This window comes from Tenrec ecaudatus, chromosome 7 (assembly GCF_050624435.1).
Source record: "Tenrec ecaudatus isolate mTenEca1 chromosome 7, mTenEca1.hap1, whole genome shotgun sequence".
Taxonomy (NCBI): domain Eukaryota; kingdom Metazoa; phylum Chordata; class Mammalia; order Afrosoricida; family Tenrecidae; genus Tenrec; species Tenrec ecaudatus.
Window position 1 is genome coordinate 14217511 of NC_134536.1, and position 19068 is coordinate 14236578.

The following is a 19068-nucleotide window of genomic DNA, read 5'->3' on the forward strand; positions in this document are numbered from 1 at the left end:
CTTTCTTTTTGACCACTCATCACAACAGCTACAACGAAGTCAATTTTCACATTACTTTTGTCTGAAATCATTTTCTGTATGTATTACAGGCCATATCTATTTGCAAATGAAATCAGTTCCTAACTGTATCTTTAAGGATTAGGATTTGTTGTTGTTAGGTGTCATTGTGAGATATAAACAGACTTTTCCCCAGCTTTGTCTCTCCCAAATACATGCCTAACCTGAGACTGTTTGCCAGCATAAAGTGGGAGTTCAGATGCTTAGAGATATCGTCCCTGTGGGCATTCAGCCATCCAGATAAATCAGACACCCACCATAGGTGGATATCACTCCCTGCTGGTAAGAGCAGTGGATCCCTTTCCATAGAAAGCTTAAGCTAAATCAAGTCTCCAGCTCAAGGGTAATCAAGGTTAGGCCGTCATCATGAATCTAGGATCTGTCTATCTTGTCACATGTGTACCCTTAATCCCTCCCTCCTCTTCCTACAGCATATACATCCCTAGATCATCCCCCTCTCATTACTGTGTTACCTATAGTACAACCCCCTCCTGTGCCATATGTCTTTACAGGGGGCTGGCATGCCCCCCAAAGATATATAAGCCTTGGTTAGAAATAAAGAGCTCTCTTCCCCCTTGTCCCCAGTTCCTCTCTGCTCTGGCCCTCACCTCTCTCCCCTGATCCCCTCTTCCCCTGGTCTTCTCTCCCCCAGGCCCCTCTCCCCCTGTTCTCCTGCCCCACTTTCTCTTGCTCCTGAAATTCCCACCTTCTAAATCCACACATCAAGAGGGGCTGAGGTGAGCATGCTACCATGAAATGTGTCTGACTCCTTTATTTCATTCTCTCTCTCTTCTTCTCTATGATTTTCTCATAGTCTTAACATATTATCTCTGTGCAATTGCACCTGCTGGGCCTGTAATGATTTGTTAGGGGCTGGCTCCCCTGGCATGTTACCAAGTTGGTTCCAACCATATGATCCTATAAACAATATAAGGAAAAACTGTCTGGTCCTATGCTATCCTCTCAATGGTTCCTAGGCTTGAGCCCATCTTGTTCAGGCCCTTCCTCTTTATCACGGATCCTCCTTTACCAAACATAATACCCTTCTCCAGGGACTGGACTTTCTTGACATTAAGCCTAATGTAAGTAAGGCAAAGTTTTCCCATCCTTGCCTTTAAAGACCACTCTGACCATATATCTTCCAAGACAGATCACTTTGTCTTTTTAGCAGTCCAAGGTTCTTTCAATATTCTTCTCCCACACCACAATTCAGGTGGATTGATTCTTCTTCAGTATCCCTTATTCATTGTCCAACTTTCACATGAAATCCAGGCAACTGAAAATACGATAGCTTGTGTCAAGGGCACCTTAGTCTTCAAAGTAACACCCTTGCTTTTCAAAATTCTAAATTCTTGTGCAGTATATTTACCTAATTCAAAGGATTTAGCAACATAGTTCTTGATATTCACTTTAGCAGTAAATACTAAGAGTGATAAAATGTTTTGTTAATATTCATAGCTAATAAATGTAGTTTCTTGGCAGTTAAAAAAAAGGTCAGGGGAGGAGGAGTCAAGATGGCATCGAGGTAGAATCACCTGCCTTGTGCTCCTGTAGTTAGATCAGAAAGTTAAAAGGTAAGGAGGCCAATATTGGGGGGCTGGGTGTTAAAAATAGATTCTGCACATTAGGGTCTGTTTAAACCTCCCTTGGAAACTTTCACCCACGAGAACTTGCTGAAATGGCCTAAGTTCACTGCATTTTCCCATGGGCTTTGCTAATCCAGTCACCAGATCCAGCGGATGGCGGCCACAACCCCTTTCTATGTCCAAGAAATGAGATTCACAATACTCAGTAATTCCCCAGACTGCTGTCAATTGTGATCATAATACCAGGCTTGTGGAGAGCCTCTGAGAACTATCCACAAGACCTCACACTGCACCTCCCCTCTCTTCTATCCACCCGGCCCTTGCATTTTCCCTCCCTAGAAAGGAATGAAGTGACTACATCAGCAATCACCTTTCCCCTCTCCCCAACCTCTGAGCCTGCCAGCGTGGGTACAATTGATAATTAGTCACAATTTTCAGCAACTGAAGAACTCCTGGGATATTTATCCACGAAATAGCTGTGCAAGAGAGCCAGGAGTGACACAGGAGTGCATCTGGGGAAGAATTCAGATCCAGTTGGCCTCAAACCACTCGGATATTCTCATCACCCTTCCCTGGGTAGAGGGGGAGTGTATGTATCAGCACAGTCCTGATACTAGGGCATACCACAAGCCCATTATAAAAAGAAAAGAAAAAAAAACACCTTACAATTCCAAGCTGTGTTCCTTTGTGTAACTTTGAATACAAGCTAACAGAGATTTGGCCACACATGTGTAAAAGAATTCACAAAGGTGTCAGCCCAGATGCAATCAACCAAGAGCTAGAAGACGGAAATAATATGTCACTGGTTTAGGAATGTCCAATTTTATTCAAAACATTCAAGAACAAGTACCTTTACTTTCTACATGTGCAGCTTTTGAATGATTCACAAGGCTTAAAGTTTTCTCTTACATGAAAGTAAGGTTAAATAACTCTAGGCCGCCGTCCTTCTTCTTACCCAGGGGCTGCCCAGACTTCACGGTGCTGACTGGCACTTTTTCCTTTGACCTATTCTATTTTTGATGTGTTACAATCATCTACAGACCAGCCTCCTTCTAATTAATTACACGGAGAAATCTGAAGAACCTATTCCCACTTGCAAGGAGATTGATATATAGGTGGAGATGGATATCTGGTGTTCTTAGACTGTACCCACTCAGGAGAAAAACGTCTGTGATGCATTAGTGCTGCAGGTAGACAAGAGCCAGTTGGGAAATAAACTGGTTCCGAGGCTCAAGGGCAAGCAGCGGAACACCCGTCTTAGAGGGAAGAAGAGAGAAGGAGAGCCAAGCACCAGGGATTGACATTTTGTGTGTTCTTTTAAGACAAGCATGGCCAGAGTTGCTGTGGGGCAGGACATTAGGTGTCTGAAAGGATAAAAGCAAGAGCAAACCCTGCTGCTCAATCCACTGCCCATTGTAGATAGACCAAAGAGCAACCTGCACTAATCAGCTTTTCTTTCAAGACCACTCTCCTGTCAGTTTGACAGGCAATGTGAGGTTTTTTTTCCCCAGTAGAAATTTGCCAAGCATTTGTAAAATCCTGTCTACCAATGATGGCCTAGGTTGGAAAGAACCGACTGTGGATGAACTTTCAGCCCACAGGCACTCTGGCAGTCTGATAAGAGTAGGTGAGCTTTCATTTCTCTCAGAAGTTGGGGACAACTTTTATATTCATTTTCTTAAGATGGAAAAATTCCAAATAACCACAAAATTAATTATTAGAAGAATTGAACAAATATTGGTTAAGAAGCTTATCTCTACCCAAACTCACTTTGTTTTGTAGGATCAGGAGTTCTGAGTTCATTACCTACGTTCAACATAAAATTGTGTATTTCTGGAATCCTCAATGATGCCCTTACTTGTTCATAGGTACACAATCATATACACATATTTGGTTACAAATCCTGCTGTACTCTGCAAGGGCAGTAGTCTGAAACCACCAGCCACTATTCAGGAGGAAGAGGAGGCGCTCTACTCCCATGAAGAGTTACAGTCTTGGAAACCCACAGATGCAAGTCTTCCCAGGCCTAAAAGTTCGCTATGAAGTCAGCTTTGACTCAATGGCAGTGAGTTGAGTTACACATACACATGTGACCACAAGGTGGGAAAAAGAACAGCAATGGCTAGATTAATCAAATAATCAAATAATAGCTGATATGAACACACACCCACAGAGGAGGGAAAGTAAACATTATTGTTACAAGTTACAAAACCTTTATTCAACACAAAATTTAAAATTAAAGCTCTTGTTTCCAACTCATCCTCCATTTATGTCTACACATTTTTTAAGATCGCGCTTTAGACTCTTTAGCCATTCCCTAAAGAATTCTGCCCCCTTTGCTTTACACTATATCAAAAGGGCAGTTTGGACATGCTCAAAGGACTTACATTCCTTTTAAATATCCATTGAGTTTAAGGAACAAAACAAGCCTAAAGGTGCTAGATCAGGGTTGAAGTGTAGCTAGAATAAGGTGTCCTCCAAATTTCCCATAGGACAACTCGTGGTACCCTCAAAAATGAACAGGTTCATTGTCCCAATGTAAAAATAATTTCTCAGTACAATTGTTCTGGCTTTTCTCACCAAGGGAGAAAGATGAGCCTTCCTACTACCATAAAAATTTTTAGGCTCTTGCAAGTCTGGCTAGACCAGAGGATGGACACTGATAAAGAGAGGAACCAGAAACACAGGGAATCCAGAGCGGATGATCCCTTCAGGGCCAGTGGTGTGAGTGGTGATACTGGGAGGATGGAGGGAGGGTGGGTTGGAAAGGGGGAACCAATTACAAGGCTCTACATGTGACCTCCTCCCTGGGGGATGGACAGTAGAAATGTGGGTGAAGGGAGACGTCGGACAGGGCAAGATATGACAAAATAATAATTTATAAATTATCAAGGGCTCCTGAGGGAGGGGGGGAGCGGGGAGGGAGGGGAAAATGAGGACCTGATGCCAGGGGCTTAAGTGGAGAGCAAATGTTTTGAGAATGATGAGGGCAATGAATGTACAAATGTGCTTTACACAATTGATGTATGCATGGATTGTGATGAGTTGTATGAACCCCTAATAAAATGACTCCCCCAAAATTTATAGGCTCTTAAACTGACAGGGGCATTTTCTACAATGTTAATATGAGTTGATGTTGGCTCTATAGCAGTTTTTGAGTGAGTTTTCTCTCAGAAATGTACATTTCAATTGAAAAAAATTCCTACATAATATGCCCCTGTGATAATCTGGTGACTCTTTAGAGAATCTTTTAAGATTTCTCATTTAGAGACTGAAAAATCGTCACCAGAACCTTCTGAGCTGACGTCATTACCTGGCATCTGACTGGCCCAGCAGATGTCTCCAGCAGCCACTGTTACTGGTAGTCTGCTTTCAAAGGCACCCTGAGAAGAATAAGCTAGGGGTCTTGATTGCTTAGTGACCACAAGGTGGGCTGCTAATTGTGGAGTTAGCAGCTCGCAACCACTAGTGGCCACAAGGGAGAAAGGCACGCTTGCTACTGCTTCAAAGAGTTACAGTCTCAGAAACTAGTCAGAGCAGTTCTACCCTGTCCCGTAGAGTCCTCCTCATCAGCATCAGGTCCATGGCAGTGAGTTTGATTGCTTGTCTATGATGAGCAAGACAAGAGCATTACTAAGAGGTCTCTCAGCGGCCAACCACTGATCAGAGATATACTCAAACGTGTTTTGTTTGCAAATGTGTTTTGTTTGCATGTATGAACTGGAAACCTGGAAGCAACGCTCTTTAACGCGCGTGTGCATGCGTGTGTGTGTGTGTGTGCGTGTGTGTGCGACCAGTTAGTAGTTTCTTGATTCCTGGTAGCATACTGATTACACATTGAGTTGCTAACCCCGAGTTTGAAACCCAAAGTCACCCGTAGGGAGAGACAGGAGTCTTTCTATTCCTGCAAAGAGATACAACCTTGGAAACGTCAAAGACAGACAGTTGCACCCTCTCTGATGGGCTTGCTCTGAGTCAACATTGACTTAGGTGGCCACGAGTTTGGTTTTGAGTTTGACTTCTAACAAGACGATTGAAGGTTTAAATCCAAATAGAGCATCTGAGGAGAAAAGACTGTCGATCTAATTCTGAAAAATCTGCCATTGAGGGTCCCACAGAACCCAATTCTACTCCAATAGACCAGGGTCACCATGAGCTGGGAAGAAGTCATATAGTAACAGAATTAATTAAATATTTTCAGTATTTCAACTTCAGGACTCATGTGTACAATCTCATTTATGTTAATGTATCTGTTATTATAATCATGGCCTAGTAGATTGGAGAAAATTAGTATTTTCAGTAGCTTCTTATAATCTGAATTTATCAGGAAAATAGAGAAGCAGGTGTCTTGTTGAGACTGGATCTGCAGTCTCTGAGTTGGTAACATTCCAGAGCAGTTAAATCCATTTGAAATAATGTTGTGAGTGTAGCATGTTATCTAAAAATAATTATTTAATGATAAAAGAGAAAACCGTCACAAAGGCAAAGAACATTAACTGTTTAATATGAAATCAAAAAGGAATACAGAACTAAAAACTGAAACTTATGAGTTTATAACAGGAAATAAAGAAAGATCCGCAGTTGAGAGGAGGGGAAAAAAACCAGGAAAAAAACAAGAACATCAGTATTTTAACTTAGGACTGGATTCCAGGGGTGAATTCAGAAAGGTCAATACTAAAACTGAGACAGAATAAAGAAGAAATAGTATTGAAAATTGGTAGAAACAATAGAAAAATGATGATTGGAGAAAAACGGAAAGCTTTAAAATATTTGGGTATATAGATCACATAAATATCTTAAGCTGGATTCTCTAGAAAGGCAAAACCAGTGATATTATATATATAATATATGTATACAGTATGACCAGTATATAATACACAGTATAGATAGATAGATAGATAGATAGATACTGATGACTTAAGAGAGACATATTTTTTACCATGCCAAAGAAAGGTGACCCAACATATTGCTCAAACTATTGAACAATATCTATCAGGCAAGTAAAATTTCATTAAGATCATCCAAAAGTAGTTACAGCCGTACATTGACATGGAATTTCCAGAAGTTCAGGCAGGATTCAGAAGAGGACTTAGAACAGGGGATATCATTGCTGATTTGAAAGATGTAACTGTGTGCTTCACTGACTATGCAAAGGCATTCGACTGTGTGGACTATGCTAAGCTGTGGATAACCTCAAGAAGAATGGGGGGTCTCAGAGCATTTCATTGTGTTATAAGAAACTGGTACAGGGATCAAGAGGCGGTTGTGTGATCAGAATACTGCATGGTTTCAAATCACGAGAGGAGTGCATCAGGGCTGTGTCTTTGCTCTACACTTGTTCAATATACATGAAGCTGGATTATATGAAGAAGAATATGGCATCAGGTTTATTAACAACCTGCAATCTGCAGTTGACACAACTTTGCTTGCTAAAAATGAGGACAAATGGAAGATTCGCTGATGGAGATAAAAGGATTGTAGCCTTCTGTTTGAATTGCAACTCAATGTAAGGTAGACCAAAATCCTTCCAACTGAATCAAAAGGTACCATCAAAATAACTGGAGGAAACATTGAATTTGTCAAGGATTTTGTCTTGCTTGGATCCACAAGAAGAAGCAGTCAAGATATTAAAAGACATATTGCATTAGGTCAATCTGCTGCACAAGACCTCTTTAGAGTACTGAAGAGCAAGGATGTTACTTTGAGGACTAAGGGTCACTGACCCAAGCCATGGTGTTTTCGATGGCCTTATATGCATATGAAAGTTGTACATTGACTATAGAGACCAAAGAAAAATTGATGCATAGAATTGCGGTGTTGGAGAAGGCTATTGAAAGTACCATGGACTGCTAAAAGAACAATCAAATCTGTCTGGGAAGAAGTAAGACCAGAGTGCTCCTAAGAGGCTAGAATGGCAATACTTCTTACAGACTTGGACATGTCATCAGAAGGGACCATGCCCTAGAGTAATACATCATATTTGGTAAGTTGAGGGGCAGCAAAAAAGAGGAAGGCCCGTACCAGTTGGATTGCCACAGTGGCTGCAACAACGGGTGCATACATAGGAACAATTGTGAAGATGGCCCAGGGGCTGACAGTGTTTCGTTCTATTGTGTACAGGGTCACTATGGGTTGGAACCAACTTTAAGACAACCAAAGAACAGAAACAACACATATGTCCTCTTGTTGTGGTTGGTGTAATGTTCAGCAGTTTGAATGTATCAGTCGCTCTGTGGGATAAAGATCGCAGTTTAGGAAATGCATGGGCACAGTTCTACCCTGCCCTATAAGGTTGCTGTGCGCTGGAATCAACTTGATGGCAATGATAAATAAATAAATATATATATACATGTACACGTATAAATAGAGAAGACGAGAAATTTATTTCAAGAAATTGGTTCATAGCATTGTAAAAGTGAGGCAGTCTGGGTTCAGGGTCCAAATGTGTGGGTAAAGTGTTAAGCTCAAGGTTTCTCCTGACTCAAGGAGCTTTGGAGAAAAATGTGTCAAGATTGGCTTGAAGCCCACAGGCTGGCGGCTGCCGAGATGGACGACTCTCGGGTTGGCAGATGAGACTGATGCCTGGAGAGGCAAATGAAAAGTTTACTAGGTCAGATGGCACATGGTTGACGACTCCCATGGTTGGCAAGGAATAGGGAAAGCCATAGGCTCAAGTCCAAAAAACTCGCTGAAGAGTCAAAAGCAGGATCAGACTCAGAAGAAATTAATATGGGAAGGAGGCCACACCCCCTAGGACTTCCTTTCAGTTGCATTACAGCAACTGGCCATGCACCCTTAGCTCCTGAGAGAGGACCCCATTATGGAGTTGATTATGTTGTGTTAGGTCACATCACCATCTTCCTCATCAAAGAAGCCCTTGTTGCATAGTGTTTGCTTGTTGGGCTGTGATAAGAAAGGTCAGCAGTTTGAAACCACCAGTAGCTCCGCAGGAGAAGGATGGTGCTTTCTACTCCTGGACACAGTTACAACTGCAGAAACTCACAGGGGCAGTTCTACCCTTTCCTATAGGGTTACGATGAGTCAGAATTGCCTCGATGGCAGTGACTTTGGACGTCACAGCCTAGGGAGTTATGAGGCCTTCTCTGTGAAACCACTAAGAATCCTATCCCAGCTAAGTTGATTTTTTAAAAGCCCGGTTTTTTTTTTGTATATAAAACCCAAGATTGATGAACTTATGGAGGCAGAAGATAGAATAAGGCTCCTGGGGGTGGAGGCATGAGGGAATGGTACCGTGCAGTGAGGAGGAGGGGAGTAAAAGGGGAGCTGATATTAAGGAGTTCAAGAAGGAAGAGAATGTTTTGAACCTGATTGTGGTAGTGATTGTACAATACTGCTGGATGTGACTGAACTAGGGGATGATATCCTAGCTGTATCAGCTCCGTCCCCAGAAAAGAAAATACGATGGGAACATGGAAAACAATATATCATAAATATTTTGTATTTGATTCAAATATTCTCAATAGGACATTACTTTGAGTAGAGTTAGTATAGACACTCTCACGATTTACAAAGTTGTGTTGGTTCTGCTGAAGACCTTACATTTTGTGTAGGTAATCATTATGTAAGAACAAGCCCTGAAGTGTAAAATGTAATATAAATTACATCATTTGAGGGAAGGCAGGATGCCTTCCTCAGAGGCAGTTTATTGATATTCTACCGGTCATTCAGGATTGTCGAAATCCTATTTTTAATGAATTCTTCTTTATCCAGGGGTCCCTCAAAAGAAAACAAAGGGATAAGAAGCATTGATGGGAGAAATAAACCCCACTGTATTAGTACAACAGTAGTGCCTATCTTTGGTAGCCCTGTGAGTGTAGGGGTTACAAGATGGGCTGTTAGCCACTAGGTTAGCAGTTCAAAATCACAAACTGTTTTGTGGGAGACAGACAAGGCTTTCTACTCCCATAAAGATTTACAGTTTTGGAAACTCACAGGAACAATTCTACCCTGCCCTATAGGGTCCGTTTGAATTGGAATCAGCTAGATGGTTATGAACTTGGCTCGGTCTTGGTTTTTCACTTCATTTTCCATACATGTATATGTATATGTGTGCCTGTGTGTGAGACAGAGATAGGGATAAGAATGAGAGAAACTGAGATTCATTCTGCATTGATTATTTTGAGAGTAGGTGTATGCAGTTGTGGAAACGGAATGGAAAGTCAGGCAGTTTTGTTTCCAAAAATTGGTAGTGGGGAGTGAGAATTCTGTCAAGATGTCTGTTTATAGTCTGAATGCAGAGTTCTCCTTAGGAAAACCTCCATTTTTGTACTTAAGGTGTTCAACTGATTGAATGAGGCTCCCCCACATACTGGAAGGTGATCTGTTTATTTAAGGCTAATGAATTCTTCATAGAAATAGCTAGACTGCTGTGAGACTAGACAACTGGGAAGAGTACCCAAGGCAAGTTGACACATAAAATTAAACATCATATTTCCAAATGATGTGGGGACTACTTATTATTGTTGTGAGGTGTCAACTGGTTGACTGTGCTCCATAGCAACCGTAAGCATAATGGAATGAAACACTGCCCGGTCCTGTGCCATTTCACAGTTATTCCTACGCTGCATCCCATATGTAGCCACTGTGCTGATACATCTTGTTGAGCGCCATCCTCCTTTACACGGCCCCTCCAATTTACCAAACATGATGTCCTTCTCCGGGGACTGGTCTCTACTGATAATATGACAGTAAGAGGAAGCCTTAACCATCCTTGCCTGTAAGGTGCTCCCTGGCCTTACTTCCAAGCACCACAATTCAAATGCGTCTATTCCTTTACAGTCTTCTTTATTCGATGTCCAATTTTCACATGCATTTGATGCAGTGAAGAATACCATGGCTTGGGTCAGACACACCTTAGATCTCAAATACTTTTCAATACTCTACAGCAGGTGCCCTCAAACTATGCCCCGCGGGCCATATGTGGCCCGCCAAGGACATTTTTCTGGCCCTCCGGGTGTTTTTGCCCCGTTTGTTTTTCTACTTCAAAATAAGATGTGTGCAGTGTGCATAGGAATTTGTTCATAGCTTTTTTTAAAAACCATAGTCTGGCCCTCCAATGGGTCTGAGGGACAGTGAACTGGCCCTTGCTCTAAAGAGTTCTTGTGCAGCAGTTTTACAGAATGCAATATACGTTTTGATCTCTTGACTGCTGCTTTCATGAACATTGAATGTGGATCTAAGTAAGTGGAAATCCTTGACAAATTCAACCTTTTTTCCATTTACCATGATGCTACCTATTGGTTTATTTTTGAGGAATGGATTTTTGTCTTCTTCACATTGAGTCATAATCCACCCTGAAGGCTACATCCTTGATTTTCATTACCAAGTGCTTCAGTTCGTTCTCACTTTCAGCAAGCAAGGTGGTGTCATCTGCGTACTGCAGGTTGTTAAAAGGCCAAATAAGCCAGCATCTCTGGTGATTTGCTCAATTGAACAAGTATGGCGAGAAGACAGAACCCTGACACACACCTTTCTTCATTTGAAACCATGTAGGATTCCTGTGTTCTATTCACACAACTGCCTCTTGATCCACATACAAGTTCCTTATGAGTAGAGTACAATGAAGTTTTCTGGGATTCCCGAAAACAGCTTAGTATGGCCCACACAGTCAGATGCCTTTGGCTAGTCAATGAAACACAAGTAGACATCTTTCTGGTATTCTCTGCGTTGAGCCACGATCCAGCTGATATCAGTAATGATATCCCTTGTTCCAAGTTCCCTTCTGAATCTGACCCACTCCTCTGCTCACTCCCCGTCAATGTATTATTTTAGACTGTTTTCAAAAGTAGGAATGAAATCTTAACGAGACACACTGCTTCCAGTATTTTGTTCAGTCTCCTCATTTAACACTTGATTGGAGGTTATTGACACCCCAGTTTCAGGCATTGAGCTATTGTAATGTTCAGGAAGAATTTTCCATGTAGACCCAAGGGTGAGTTATTTTACCTCCTTTGTTTGTGTCTGAGCGTAGAAAGTATATATGTTATCTCCAAGACTGTTCACTTTTATGGGTCATATATCCAGTTCCCTAGTAAAATGCCACCATACATTTTTCTAGACTCTGAAAGGGTGGACCTGTCCCTTCTCTTTGTGATGAGATAAAAGCGTGGGAGCAGGGATGTCAGCATATTCTAATCTCCAGTGCATTATGCAAAAAGGGAGTGAGCATTCCAAATGGAGAAACGCAGTATATATGAAAGCAATAGACTAAAGAGGTGTACTAGACTGTCATCAATGCGTCCAACTGCCTGCAGGGACATGGCTGAAGGACAAGCAAAGCTTCAGTCCTTAAGGAGGAAACTAGCCCCCACAAAACAGTCTCTGTTAAGGTGAGGCCAAACAAGGTAGCTGATGCCTGGAAACCACTGTACACCATTCTGTCCAGGGATACATTTGAAGATCCTGTAAAGTGTAGGGAGAATTTAGAACAAAATTCAATTTTTAAAACAAATAAGATCATACTGTTAGAGACTAGAAGAACTCTTTGACTATTGTCCCCAAAGAATCTTTGAACTTGAAGTTATTTTTGTAGCATGCCTTTCAGTCTAATAATAGGTTTGGTTATAAAATAAATACATTTAAAATAAATAAATAAACACATTTCAATTTGAGTAATTTGTCCCTTTAAATAATTAACTATATGAGATTCAGTGGTCCATACTGTGCCAAAGCAAAGAAGAGATGACAAGGAAAGGTAGGGAAGCTAGATCAATGGAAACAGAAAAGAAACAAAAAAGAATAGAAATTATAAATATATTGACACATTATAAAAATTGCAACCAAGGGAAACTTGTATAAAATTTGAAAAGGGGTCATCTAATTCCTGAGTCAATTTTCACATTAAATACAATAAATATATTTTTTAAAAGAAGCAGTCCTATGGGTGCAGAATCTCTACACCTGGCCCAAACCCCATGGACGATTTTTTAGCCGCACCATAAAACAAACAAACAAAAGCTCCACCTCATTACTAGCTGATTCCAGCTCATAGACGCCCTAAACGACAGAGTTCTACTCCCTGTGACTTTCTAAGCAGAACACGTCATTTCTCTCCCATAGAGCATGTGGTGGTTTCAAACTGCCGACCTTGTGGTTAGCAGCCCAGCTCACAACCCACTAAACTCCCAGAGTTCTCTCGTTCTACGCCTGCTGTTCGGTGCCATCTTACCGGTGCTCGCTTGCAGAGGCCCTGTGGACAACCGAAGGAAACATTGCCTGGTCCTTTGCCATCCTCGCAATGGGTCTGACGTCCGAGCAGCCCATCGACGCAGCCACTGCGGCAATCTATCTCGTTGAGGGCCTTCCTTTTCAATTGCCCGACTACTTTACCAAGCCTGGTGTATTTCTCCATTGATCGGTCTCTCCTGACAACACGTCCAAAGTACGTGCGATGACGTCTCTCCATCTTCGCTGCTAAGAATTCTGGCTGCACTTTTGTCATGATACTTCTGTGTTGCTGGCAGTTCATGGAATAGGCAAGCACCATTACACAGACGCTGTGTGACACACATCACGGGGAAGCTCTCCTCTCCACACCAGACTCGAAGCACAGCCAGGGCCCTCGACCGCTGAAGGAAGTTTCAAGCAAAGGCTGGAGCTGAGTGTCCCCATTCCAGGGTGACTGTGCTTTTACCCATACTTGCTTTCCTGCTTCCTCGGAGAAATGGAATCAAGGACCAACAGCACCGTCTGTGCTTCTCCTGTCTCAATACGTGGTTAATGCCTTGCTTTTGTTTTCATTTTTGCTTGCTGTACTAACCTTATTGTCTTAGTCAGATACTTCAACACCTGGCTGCTCAGCTGTTTCAGCCCAACTCAGATTTTAATGATTGATTGATGATTCATTCATTTTACTGGCTGCGTCATTGCAGAGGAACTAGACAGGGTGACAGGTATTCCCAAAGCTTTATTCCCCATTTACTAAACCTTTGATGCACTTGAAAAGGATAAACCTTTCACTTCCACAATTAGAACTATGGTTTCCAATCATAGGAAATGTTAGTGTATTGATTTAAGCCAAACTAACTACATATACACTAGCATTTCCAAAAATACATTTAAAGAGAAAAAATATCAAAGGCCTGCATATTGGGGTAAGTGCAGTAAAACAAGTAAGTACATTTAAACCAACTGAATTTTGAGTGTGACCACCATCACCTTATTATGAAGTGGGTATTTATGGAGGATGAAACTGGCTCAGGATACTGCATTTGGAGTTGACCCGCCATTCCCTGGATCGCCGGACCTTGAGTTTTATGTTGCAGGTCCAGTCTACATGTCTACTTTCTTTTAATCTGATGAGTAAAACCTGATGGACAGAAAACCCTGTAAATAAAGAATGACTAAAATTTTTAAATGGGAGTGGGTGGGGGAGGATGTCATTTTTTGATTTCTTAGTGAGAAGCTTTTGCTGAACAGTTCCAAGAAGTATCGAGGATTTGAAATGATGACATCTTCAAGACAATCTTACATCCAGACGGGAATGATAAATCAATGGATGAGATCCTGGTGCTAAAGGGAAATAAAGCTGGCCAAGTCCTTGTTTATAAATCATAAATGAAACATGGTATGAGAATTAGGAACCAGGTGGTCAATTTCCAGGCTTCTGGGGAAATTCATTTTAATAATAAAATCAGTTTGGGAGCACCTGGAGCATAGCTTGTTAGGGGCGGTGAATAGAGATTTGTCACAAACAATTCCTGCAAAGCAGTTCCAATTTTTGCGTCTGTCTAAATAATTTACCTTGTAAATGGGATGAAATTGGCAAGTAAAAAGCATGCCTTTTTATTTTATAAGGTGTAATGAAATGATCTCAAACTAATCAGGGAAAATAAAAGACAAGAACTGAAAATGAAATGAAATGTGGTCAAGTTGGATAAAAAAGCACCTTTGGTGCACAACAGTTTGCAAATGTAGAAAAGTCTGGGTGGGGAAATGAACTGAGAAGCATAGAGAGATGGCATTTCCTTTGCTCTGAACTCTGCTGTTGAAACGACGCTGGGGGTTCATCCCATTCTGCGTGAACAGTGCATGACATGAGTCAGACTTCTCAGGTATAATGCTGCCTGCTGGTTAGCTGCTCAAACAAGAAATCTGAGCTCCAGCTCCCCAATGCCTTGCGTTTTCCATCATATTGTGCTCTATGCGTCTGAAGAGATTTACTTTTTAAACGTTTGTAGTCATGATCAGCTTTATAGTGTAGTTTTCCAAAATTAAATATTCATTCCTCGATGAAATTATTCAGATTACATCATAAACACAAAATGCTTTAAAAAATAACTCTTCAAAAAAAATAACTCTCCATATAGATTCTCATGAAGACTCCCCAGAACCTGGAAATAGCTTGTTCTGAGCTCATCATGAGTCAGTGCTACTAGCTGGCAACTAACCAAAGCAACACCTATTATTTCGGTGCCAGAAGCTGATTCATTGGGGATTCTGTGCAGGGAACCCAAGGAGAAGCATGGCCCATACCTCAAGCTACCATCTTTATTTCCTTTAACTTAGAGATTCATTTGATTACATCAATATCCACAATTCTGGTACCTATTTTATTTATTCCGGTACCCACTGATCTTAAGTCCAACCTCACAGGATCCTAGCCTAGCCTACTTGGGCGATATCTTGCATAAGAATAGCGATCTAAAGGATGAAAAGTGTGGAGGCCATTCTGTCCTCATTTCCCCTGACATTCTTCCCCCTGGATAGATTTTAAATAAATGCCCCTCGGGGAGGATGAATGGCTTGGTCGAGTTCACATAATGGACAAAGCAATGGGAAAAATATTCTGTGGCTTCTCACTAGAACATTATGGCCCATCTTATCCCATCAATGGTTCATTTCAGAGGTGTGAGCTATGGTCTTGGAGTTGAAGCGGCTCAAGAAGAAATTCCTTAAATGGAAGCAGGAGAGGTCTGGAGAACCGACTCAGTTTCATATTTCATCAATTCACAAGTGCCATCAGGAGAATTAAAAAACGGGGAGAAACAGATATTCTTGTTTTCCACTTTGTGTCTTGCACAAATGATGGTCTACGTGGATGCATGGTGACGCTGTGGGACAGGGTAGAACTGCCCCTGTGGGTATTTAACTCTTTACAGGTGTAAAAAGTCCTGTTTTTCTCGTGTGGTTTCCAACTTCAGACCTTGAGCTCAGCAGTCCAACATGTAAACACTGTGCCACCAGGACTCCTAGATATTTGGTTCAGAGAGAGAAATATATATATGTGTGTTATGCAATTTTGTAAATATTTTAAAAATAAAAAATATCACAATCAAAAAGGATTAAATATAGTATTATTCATTTAAATGTTACATTCTCTTTACTACATATTTACTTTCAACCTTTAATTCTCCTAAGTGTGTGTTTACAGAAGTCCTAGTGGGATAGTGGCTATGCACTGACTGGCCCGCTGGCAGGAAAGTCAGCCCTTTTTAACAACCAGCCACTCTATAGAAGAGAGAGGAGTCTGTGCACCCTGGAAGGACTTCCAGTCTCAGAAACCCACAGGGGCAGTTCTACCCTGTCCTGTAAGGTCACTGTGAGTATGTGTTTGCTGGCCCATTTTTCAAGATTACTGTGATGTTTAAACCAACTTTTTTATTTTTTCACTAATTAAGGCCTTTCTCCCTACTAATTGAAGCATCTCTACCATTTGTCCACTCTCTGTGTTCCGTCAGCTGAAATTTGTTCAGATGTGCCTTATTAATGACACGGTGACCATTGGAGTATACTGCTAGGTGCCGTCGAATCAGTTCCAGCTCATGGTGACCCATGTGACGGACAAGAATGACCCAAATGGATCTTGGGTGATTCTCACGATACTTCCTCTGTTTAAACATCTGGTTTCATGTTTGTGTCCATCAGCTGTTATTTTTAACATTTTAAAAATATGATGAGTATAGCACAGAGATTTTAAATTATAGAAGAGTGCTTTATCACTTGATCTAGCTTGTTTACACAGTGTTACCTTCCCCCCCCCCCCGCCCAATTTCAATGCAAGCTATTGGAGATTATTTAGATACTGACCTAAATATGAGAAGTCCTTAAGAAATAAAATTAAAAGTATCTCTTAAGTCTATAGTTAATTCAGCACAAAAAATACAAGCATAGTAGGACAAGACTGGACTGAAAGTCAGAAGACAAGATATTCAAATACAATCAGAGTCAACTCTAGCTAGCAGTAGTACTTATTAAACTCTACTTTATAGTTGAATAATATTCCATTATATGTATATACAACAATTGCTTATCCACTTACCTATTGTTGAATACTTGGGAGTTTCCATCTTTAGACATTGTGTGAATTTCATTGAGTCTAATTTCATAATGTTGCATGTAGGACTAGAGTTATTATAACATCATTTGTTGAATACATTATTCTTTTCCATTCAATAGAGTTAGCACTCTTATTGAAAATCAGTTTTTCAATGGATGCATGAGTTTGCTTATTTCTGGGCTCCCAATTCACTTCCACTGTCCTATATGCCTATTGTGGTATCGGAGGAACCCAGGTGGCTTCGTGGCTTCTACACGGAGGTGCTGACTTCCAAGTGGGAAGTCCCAAAAAACCAGCTTCTTCTTCTCATGATAAAGAGGAGGCTGTCTACTCAGAAGCCCACAGATGTGTTTCCTCCTGTCTTTTAGGATCACTACAAGTCAGAATGGATTCTATGGCAATGAATTTGCTTTTTTGAGATTTATCCAGGTATCAGAACAATTTTGATTACTGTATCTTTGAAATACATTTTTAAAATCACTTTATTGGGGCCTCTTACAACTCTTGTTACAAACCATACATCAGTTGTATCTGACATACCCTTCCTTCTTTTCTAGACATTTGCTTTGCATTGAGCCCTTGGGATCAGTTCCTCCTTTTTTCCCTCCCTACCCCCACTCCAACCCTTGTGGCCCCTTGATAGATTGTAGATTGTTGATTATTTTCAAATCTCACTCCGATTGCCATCTCCCTTCCCCTCTGGTATCTGTTGTTCTTCCCCCTGGCCTGGTATGTGTGGTTATGCATCATTCATTGCGATCAGTGTCCCCATCCTTCCCCACCTCTCCCCCCCTTCCTCCTACCCCTCTGGTATCTCTATTCCCATTCCTGTTCCTGGGTTCCATGTGTTGTGAGTTTTATCTCTTGCCTATACCTATGTACATGCTCCCGTCTAGTCTAGATTGGGGGGCGGCACTGGCTCATGATAGCGAGGGGTGGGGAGGCCTCCAGGAAACAGAGGTATATTGTGTGACCCATTAGTTCACCCTGATTGACTCACCATCTTCCTGTGACCCTTCTGTGGGGGATGCTCCATTGTCCATAGATGGGCTTTGGGTCTCCGCTCCAATCCCCTTCCATTCTCACCAAAGCATTTTTTGTTTGTTTGTTTACTTTATGTTGTGAATCTTCTGATGCCTGTTGCCCAGTCTTGACACCTCACACTCACACTGGCTGATGTGCTTCTTCCTTGTGGGCTTGTTGCTTCACTGTTCTTATGGACAGCATGATGGGAAAAACTCAAGTGTATGAGTGGTTTTCTAATTTTAAAAAAGGTGAAAGCTTGATTGATGACAAACCTCACTCTGGTCCCCAACTTCCCGAATAGATGGAAATGTCAATTCATAGTGCTTTTGGAATTTATTCCACCAGGTCAGACTATTAATCAAGCTTTCTATTTAGAGATTTTGAAAAGATAACCTAACAGTGTGTGACAAAAAAGCCTGATTTGTGGCAGACAGGGGACTGGTTTTGCCACCAGGAACATGTACCTGCTCACACAGCTATCTCAATTCACCAGTTTTTGGCAAAAAAACATCATGCTTCTCTTGCCTCACACACCTTACTACCTTACCTCGATCAGGTTGATTTTTTTGTTTGTTTCCACTAATGAAGAGGGACATGAAAAGACAGCAGTATAATGAGGTAGAAGAGGTGAAGATATAAACGAGGGAGGTGTTCTCAGCCATCCAAACACATGAGTTTGAAAAATGTTTCCAAGTATGGAGTCATAGATTTGACAAATGTTTTAAGCATAATGGAGAGTACTTTGAAAGCACTAAGATTTTTTTTGTATAAAACAAAACAAAGCAATTAAATATATAGCTTTGTAAAAAAATTCATTTTTTTTCTTTTTTGGGATACCCCTCGTATGTCAGTATGGCACCTAATTTATTTAGAAACTACCTGAAACCTTAGACACGATTGTGGTCTGAGCCTATAATGAAGTAACAGCAATACTAATCGCCATCCGTGGATTCTGACTCATGGTATTTCTAATCCCATATCAATTAAAGTAGAACTTTGCTTCTTAGGGTTCTGCATTTCTGTTTTTTCAGATGTAGGTCCCCAAGGTTTCCTTGTGAGGCACCTCTGGGCGGACTTGAACTGCCTGCCTTGTGCTTCAGT